The 7,524-nt window shown below is 42.3% G+C and overlaps 1 long non-coding RNA gene across 1 annotated transcript; it reads right to left on the minus strand.

Annotated features, from left to right (window-relative positions):
- Nucleotides 1–490: 490 nt before the first annotated feature.
- On the minus strand, nt 491–7,391 carry LOC127357772 (uncharacterized). Its single transcript, XR_007882308.1, has 2 exons — nt 6,669–7,391; nt 491–821 (listed from the first exon to the last, which is right to left on the minus strand). It is a non-coding gene; the product is annotated as an uncharacterized LOC127357772 (long non-coding RNA).
- Nucleotides 7,392–7,524: the final 133 nt, after the last annotated feature.

Raw genomic sequence — 7,524 nt, forward strand, 5'->3', positions numbered from 1 at the left:
CATCTCTCCTCTTGTTATTGAGATAAGATCAAAGACAAAGGCTATCTCTCGTCGTTTTTTCAACCTCTCCATATATGCTGTCCATTTGGAATGGGGGGGGGGGATGAGGAGACATATAAAAGGGGCTCAGACACTTTACTGTTGACCTTGTCAGGAGCTATTGCTTCATGATGATGTTTGCTCCCTGAGAAAGTCAGAAGTGCTGCTTCATTTGATGCAAGACAAGCCTCATTAAAAACCTATTTGGATTGCTTTGTGTTTATAGTTTAGAAAGAATAATGATAATCCTCAATGCTGCTAACTTTGCTTTAAATGTCACAGTGCAAATGTCACGGGGGAGCTGTTCTTTTAGGGCTGCAGCTATACGCTTGATGAAACATAACCTAAAGCAAGTATTGAATCTTAACTGGGAACACTGAGCATACCCCATTATAGTCCAAAACAAAAAATCCCTGAATCCTGTTGTTATCATTAGAAATACAAGAGGATAAACATTTTTCTCTAAAGTACTTTATTGCCTTTAAAACGTGAGAAAAGACAATGTGCTGATTTTGAAAACTACACTTAGAATGACAGTGATAAGGTACGAGCTAGCCGTGACATGAGGAGCAGGGTCGGCAGGTCCACAGTCGGTGGGATCCATCTGTTCTGGGAGCTCAGTCCATCAGCGGTGGGCAGACTGGCAGAGAGGAAGACAGGCAGCTCCACTGGCTGCAACACAAGACACGAGCGGGGAGGAGAAGCAGGACCCATGTCCTGTGTTGCAGCCCCTGGCCCAGCCAACAGGTCACCTTCAGCTCAGGCCGGCAACAGCTGATTCACTGTGAAGAGGAAGACAGGGAGACACAGGGGAAGGAAATGGGGGAGAGAGGGGGGGGAATAAAGTCAATTACAATAGATTCTGTGTGTGAGACAGTGGGTGCAGATGGAAGAAAACAAGAGGAAGAGAGTGACAGAAAGTGGTAGGACCAGAAAATGAGACGGGGAGCGCAGGGGAAAATGAACGAGAAGGCTCACAGAATGAAGGAAAATACTAATGGAGAGGGAATGAGAGTGAGAAAGAGAGCGCCAAAAGGGCGATGCACCTCTACAGACACCGCATTCATCACCTGGCCAATGAAAATAGCCTTTTTCACCTTGCAAAGAGGGGGTTGGCCTTCCCAGCTACATCTCATATCCACTATGCTCAACAACCAGAGAAAAACGCTCCTCTGGCCCAAATTGCCTGACTAGAAGGTTAATGACTACTAGTGCCACAGGTCCACAGAAAAAAAGATCTGTCTGCAATGTCCTTATATAAAACCCCCGTGGAAGAATTAGAGCGTGCCATTGGGAATAAATGTAATCATTATTATAGTTGTGCATTGTGTATTGAAAAGACATAAGATCTGTTGGGGTGTTTTGGGCGTAAAAATGAGAAACGTGTACAAGCAAACTGGTGTTTATGCTGTCTGTGGGTGTCATGGGGAAGCAGTTTGTCATCAAAGAGGCAGAAGGCATGCAATCAATTCCCAAACCACCCCAAAGCCTCTGTTATTCTCTCTCATTTTCTACTCGTCTCTCTCAGGGAGTCTGCCATGTAACAGGCATTAAAAGGTCAAAGCTGAGTGAACTCTAAGCTGCGTGTATCACAAACAAAGGTCTGAAAATGTCATGGCTTCACAGACATGTCCTCATATCTGCGGAAGCAACATCAATAGGCGAAACAACAAAAAATAATCAACATCCTGTTTTTCTCTGACATTTACCCCAAATTTCTAATGTGGTGTATTTCTGTCAGGTTCATCTTCCAATCATACCAGTCCTTTTTCAAAGATTCTTACATCAGCCTCACTGGTTGAACCAGACTTCAGCTTTTGTGCTGCAGTACTGTTAGGCAATTACACGAGTATCTTTCTTCTGCCTGGTTCCTTGTAGGAAAATGAGTCCAACCTAGATTTCAGACTACAGGGATATGAACTCAGAGGACAGATGAAAAGAGCTGAAGGACGAAGCAAGCAAAAAAAAAAGTAGAGGAGAGCCAGGGGCAAAATTCAATTCGTTTAACCTTTTTTCCTATTCTGAATAAAAAAGCTTGTAAAAGAGAAAACATATTTTGAAAAAAAAAAAGAAGGTAAAATACAGTTGGGGTTTTGAATGGGTTTTGGGTCAGAGTGGAGTCTTTTAAAGCTTTAAAGGTAACACTGTGAGATAGAATTGCACAGATATTTTATCAGAGAGGAGAGAAAAGGGCTGCCTAACACTTGGGAATGATCCTTTTGAAGTATGCTGTCAGGAATAGCTGATCTCCTACATCAAATGCTCGAGGCATTGCCGCGTTGGCTCCTTTTGTGATCGAAGTCACAGTGCATCCCTGCCTTCATATAGGACATTTGACAAAAATAGGGACTAATAATGGATGGCAGACTACTGGAAACTGCTCAAGGCAACTTGGCTGTGTATAGAAAGAGGCCACCCAGATTCTACATTAAATCGTTTATGTGAATTGCCTTTCATTACCGCAGCAACAATGGGTTTTGACAGAACTGAAATGACTTTGCCAGACGAAAATGCAGCAGACACAGTGTGCAATTAATGGGACTTGTAATTGAAGTATTGATGTTGAGCCATAAGTCCCACTTATTCTCCATAATCAGGACAATGATCACACAGAGTGTAATGGATACGTGCCGTGCATCCCTTTCCCAAAACCTTATCATTTGAAAAGATCCTCCCCTATTCAAAGATTCACACAATAGACGATTTAACAATGGTGCATTGTGCCAGCTGTAACAATGGTGAGGCTCCTCTGATCAGTGTGTGATATGGAGGCAGATTTTGGTTTGCTGGCAGATCATAGGGAGAGGAGCCAGGGCAAAAAATATGCACATAGTATGATTGCTACATTCACAAGGAAATTGTTGAGGAGGAAACAAAAGGAAATCACTAGATACCTACATTTACATAATGCCAGTGCCCCAATGTCATCTGTAGTTTATGCTTATTAATATAACTGTTGTATACACATATTTGTAATGAGACAGTCTACAGAGCCAAGGCCAAAGTGAAAAAAAATTACAGATATTAAATTACTCACGCAATTGCTCAAGCTGTTCATTATCACATGAGGCAAAACACATCACTCGGTCCATCCATAATGTAACAGTGATGGATGGCAGTATGAAGCTTCATGTGCACAGGCATGCATGCATTTGCATGCGGATGCATACATGTGCATTAAATGCTATTTGAGGTCATTGAGACTGCAGATTGGCTTGGCAACAGTCAGTTAGCTGTCTTGGATTTGACTTATGAGGGGAAAGTAAATTCTTCTCTGGCAGCCACTTTGGGTATGAGGCCGCAGGGAGCTAACAAACAGGAACTATCGATTCTACACAAGATTTTACACCAGAGTGTGTAGATGTAACTTTAACTTTTAAGCCTGACATCCAACTGGTACATTTTAACAATTACCTTAAATGACCGCCACTGGATGAATAAGATCATGGGCCACACATTTATAGATAAACCAAAGGTTACCAAATTTATTTCAGATCAAAGTTCACAGGCTTACTAACACTCACTTTACCGTGAAAATTATGTACACCCATAAAGCTTTTCAGTGCTTTTCAGGGCACGTCTTTGAACACCAAACTCTCGCTTATTTTATTCTGAAAACATCACATGATGGAAAAAGGCTTTACTATTCATCGCTATTCCTCTCCTTGTTATTCTCTAGGGATACACAACCTTTTACAGAGACCTTAGCTGGTCCCTCCACTGGGTCCCTTCCCTTGGTTTCTTGTGAAAGAGCCACTGTTCTCTTGGGTTCTGGATGCCGGGATTGTCCTGATCCAAACAAACACTGTTTGCAGAACTAACATCTTTGTTCTTTATAACCTGATTATGCATGGTGTGCCAAAGTAGTCTGTACCAGCAGCTCTGCTTCCCAAGCACACATGCCAGCCAGTGCATGTTCACATAGGAATGTACACATGCTCACTCAAACACACTTTCTTTCATTGCCTAAAAATGGACTTGGATACTGAGACCTATTAAGAATTTTGCTCCAAGGCATTGGTTTAAAAAAAAAAACTGTGATAAAGGAGGAATATATAACAAGGTCAAATAACAAGATCACCTTCTTTTCAGTTTCCACATATTCCTTCACTGCGAGCGGTAGCCTACGGTACGTTTTGTTGAAAATAGCGCAAATGAAAAATGAATTCTCTTGGCCTGTACTTGTGCAGCTTCCAGTAACAGTTGAGTGACTCAGTCCTCTTCACAAATCTCCACAGAGGGAATAATCACTTCAAATGTTGAATAGAAAATTATATTTATCTCACAGAGTAGCTTTATGAAACAGCATTTCAAAGCCATCAGGCTACTGATTGTGAATGAAGTAGAATGTGAGAGCTGTTGTCCTTGAAGTGATGTGTAAATGAATGCGTGTTACCTCCCAAAGAAGCCATGCAAAGACAAGACATCTTCCAACCTGCACACAGACAAAAATCTTTTGAGCAAGTGATGCTGTGACCTTGGTTTTCTCGTGTTCCTGCATCAGGCTATTCACTCACACTGTGATTGGAAGAAATGAGTCTGATAAATGCATCACAAGCAGGGGGTGCTTGAAGAGTGCTTACTCTCTGAATGATGCATTAAAAATATAAATCATGCCTCCATAACTAAGAAGCACAGGTCTGGAAAATGTGGGAGTGCAAACATGCACACACTTGCACAAGCATACATGTTTACAATGAGACACAAGAAAAAAGATAGAGGCACTAGCTGCTAGAAAGCAGTAAATAAGCTCAGGATGAGCAAGACTCCACTAACAATATGTTAACTAAAACAAATGCAGCCAGTTATCAGGACACAGCATAAAAACTGACTCACTGAGTGACCTTATCGCCATTAATTATTAATTCAAGTGGATAATTACACTCATTACAGAATATAGGCTGGTAAACTCAGCAATGTTCCAGTCGGAGACGTGTGAAGTCAGGGAGTTCTCCGGGGAAATGACCTCAGATAACAGCTGCAGACAAATGCATATCTGCGATTCACATCAGTATGCAGGAGAAACCTGATTGAAGTGGACTTCAACTTGTTATAGCTGCACGACTGCGAGAAGTCATCACAAAGATGTACAACATACACATCTGACTGTAATCACGCGCACGGAAGCACACACGCGCGCAGCAGTACAGCGCATTGTGCCTTTTCTCCTGAGCTTTCTCAGCACTATTGGAGTTGGTGTTGCGTTTCAGAAGTGATAGCTGGCTTGATGACTGCTGCTGGGATTGGCTTTTCCCTGCAGGTGCTGACGTGACACTTTGGGATGTCTCTGCTCCCCTGTGAGGTCCTCCATAGGTGAAAGAAGACTCCTGCTGGCACCAGACCTGTCTGACCACTGCACAATGTGAGACAGGTGTGGTACTCCGTGGCTCAATGAGGAGTGCATTTAGACAGTCAGGTCTGCAGGTTCCATCATTTGACAGTCAGTGCAGAGCAAGGCACTTTGGCAATTTTAGGGCTTAAATTCCCCTTGGTATAACTGATTCTAAAAATGTGCACGACTGAACTCAAAAGCTAAAGCATCCATTGAATTTCTAATGTTAGTGTGTGGGAAATCAATTTGCTCTCACTTCCAGGCAGCCTTCAAAGACTTTACTAACACTACAACACTGGCTAATAATTGCATGAAAGATCTCCATAGGCTTCAGGTTTTCTGTGCACTGCAAGAAAATGAGGTTCATTTGTAACCATGCAGATGAGTGGAGAAGTATTCTACAAGTCTTTGAACGTGCATTTGTGGCTCATAGCAGCAACAACATTCATTTGTGCCAATTTACTGTGTGAGACCTCAGAATCAGTGAATAGGAGAACATTCAGCCTACCTTTCCATCACTGTCCTGGCGCTTTCTCATTTCAGCAGCACGGCAGTAAAGACTGGATGAGGATGTGGTCGCAGTTTGAGCACCATATCAACCTCTCTACGCTGCCTGCCTGCCTCTCTCTGTCTGACTCCCTGGGAATCGCGAGTCAATTTAGTCCCTGGTAGTGTGGGAAAATCCGTTTATCCGCGGACTACACTTTTACGCGGAGCTGCACCGCTTGCCTATTTCAATCTTGTGTGGAAGCGCCCTGCCTGACAGCGCCTGATAGAGTGAAGATTTACACGCGGACAAAGTGAGGAGCAATCCCTCACACTTCAGCTTACTCCATCAGTTTCTGTACGCTCTATATTGGCCCGGTGATTTAATATCTCTTCAGCGACTGGTGGCTAACCCCCCCCCCTTAAAGCACACGCACATACGCACGCACTGCAACGAAAGAAAGTATAACCTGTAAAGACCAAAGATTAAGCCATAATGGATACAAATAGACTACAAATAAACATAAAAATAATATAATAATAATCGCTATAAAAAAATGTACAATGTAGAATATTGTACAGTATTGTTTATTTCTAATGCCCTATATACTCCTTATTACACTTTACTTGGCCAAAGTTCCAAAGGGAACCAAACAGGATAAAAATGATCACTTATTTATTGATGGTGTCTGAGGCTATTTTATTAAAACTAAATTAAAAAAAAACAATTATAAGAGGCTATAATGACGCTAAATTTTATGTCTTCGACTAAAATCGCAGCATCTGTCATATATAAATGCGACTAACCTACCGTCAGGCTGGGTGGTTATTCCGGGAAAAAAAGATGTGCGTAAAACGCACCGGTCCGGCGATCAGCCCTTGGAGACGAGCAGAACAGGATCTGTATTGTCGGTAGTGCTGAATGAAATCCCCTCTTGTCTCGAACAAAACCTCTTTGTAACTTCTGTCTTGTCATCTCACGTCTCTGTTCCACCGGGCGTGTGTCTGACCGGGTTGCTTCTTTTGATATCCGCACCCCAAAGGGTACCCATCGGTGCGCACTCAGTAGGCTCTTCCTCCCTGCTGCCGCTGCTGCTTCAAAATATCCAATTTCACACTGTAGCTCTCTTTCTCCCAGCAGTATTCCCTTTTAGAGCCGATGTAATAATGTCACTGGAGACTGCAGGAGTTTTATGGCCTATAGTACAATACCTCGAGTCCTTGTCGGATGGCATAGTTTAATGTCTGTGTTCTTGGACTCAAGAAACCCGGGTTGTTAGTGCACTGATATGCGCAGGATACAGCAATAATGATGTCAACATACCCCACTGTCGTCTAACATTGGTAATTCTTACTGTCCAATAAGATCCAAGGAATGATGACATCAAAGGATATCTGTTCAATAGAGCTGGGCTGCGCTAAATTAATATCTTTTGGATAGCTCAGAGATGCAGTCATGAGTTAGTGTGTGAGTTTTTAACTTTGGCTGTAGATAACATTACTGTCTGATAAATTATCACAAGCACTGACTCCAGACCGGGGCTGTTAGTAACCTGATTCTTGATACCTGAGTTTTAAACAAGCCTTGTAAAAGTCCCTCTTAAATCAAATTAATTTTCAATGTGAAAGAAAGATTTTTTTTTTATTTTAGTCAATTTTTAGGACTA

Source organism: Dicentrarchus labrax, unplaced genomic scaffold (genome assembly GCF_905237075.1).
Source record: "Dicentrarchus labrax unplaced genomic scaffold, dlabrax2021, whole genome shotgun sequence".
Taxonomy (NCBI): domain Eukaryota; kingdom Metazoa; phylum Chordata; class Actinopteri; family Moronidae; genus Dicentrarchus; species Dicentrarchus labrax.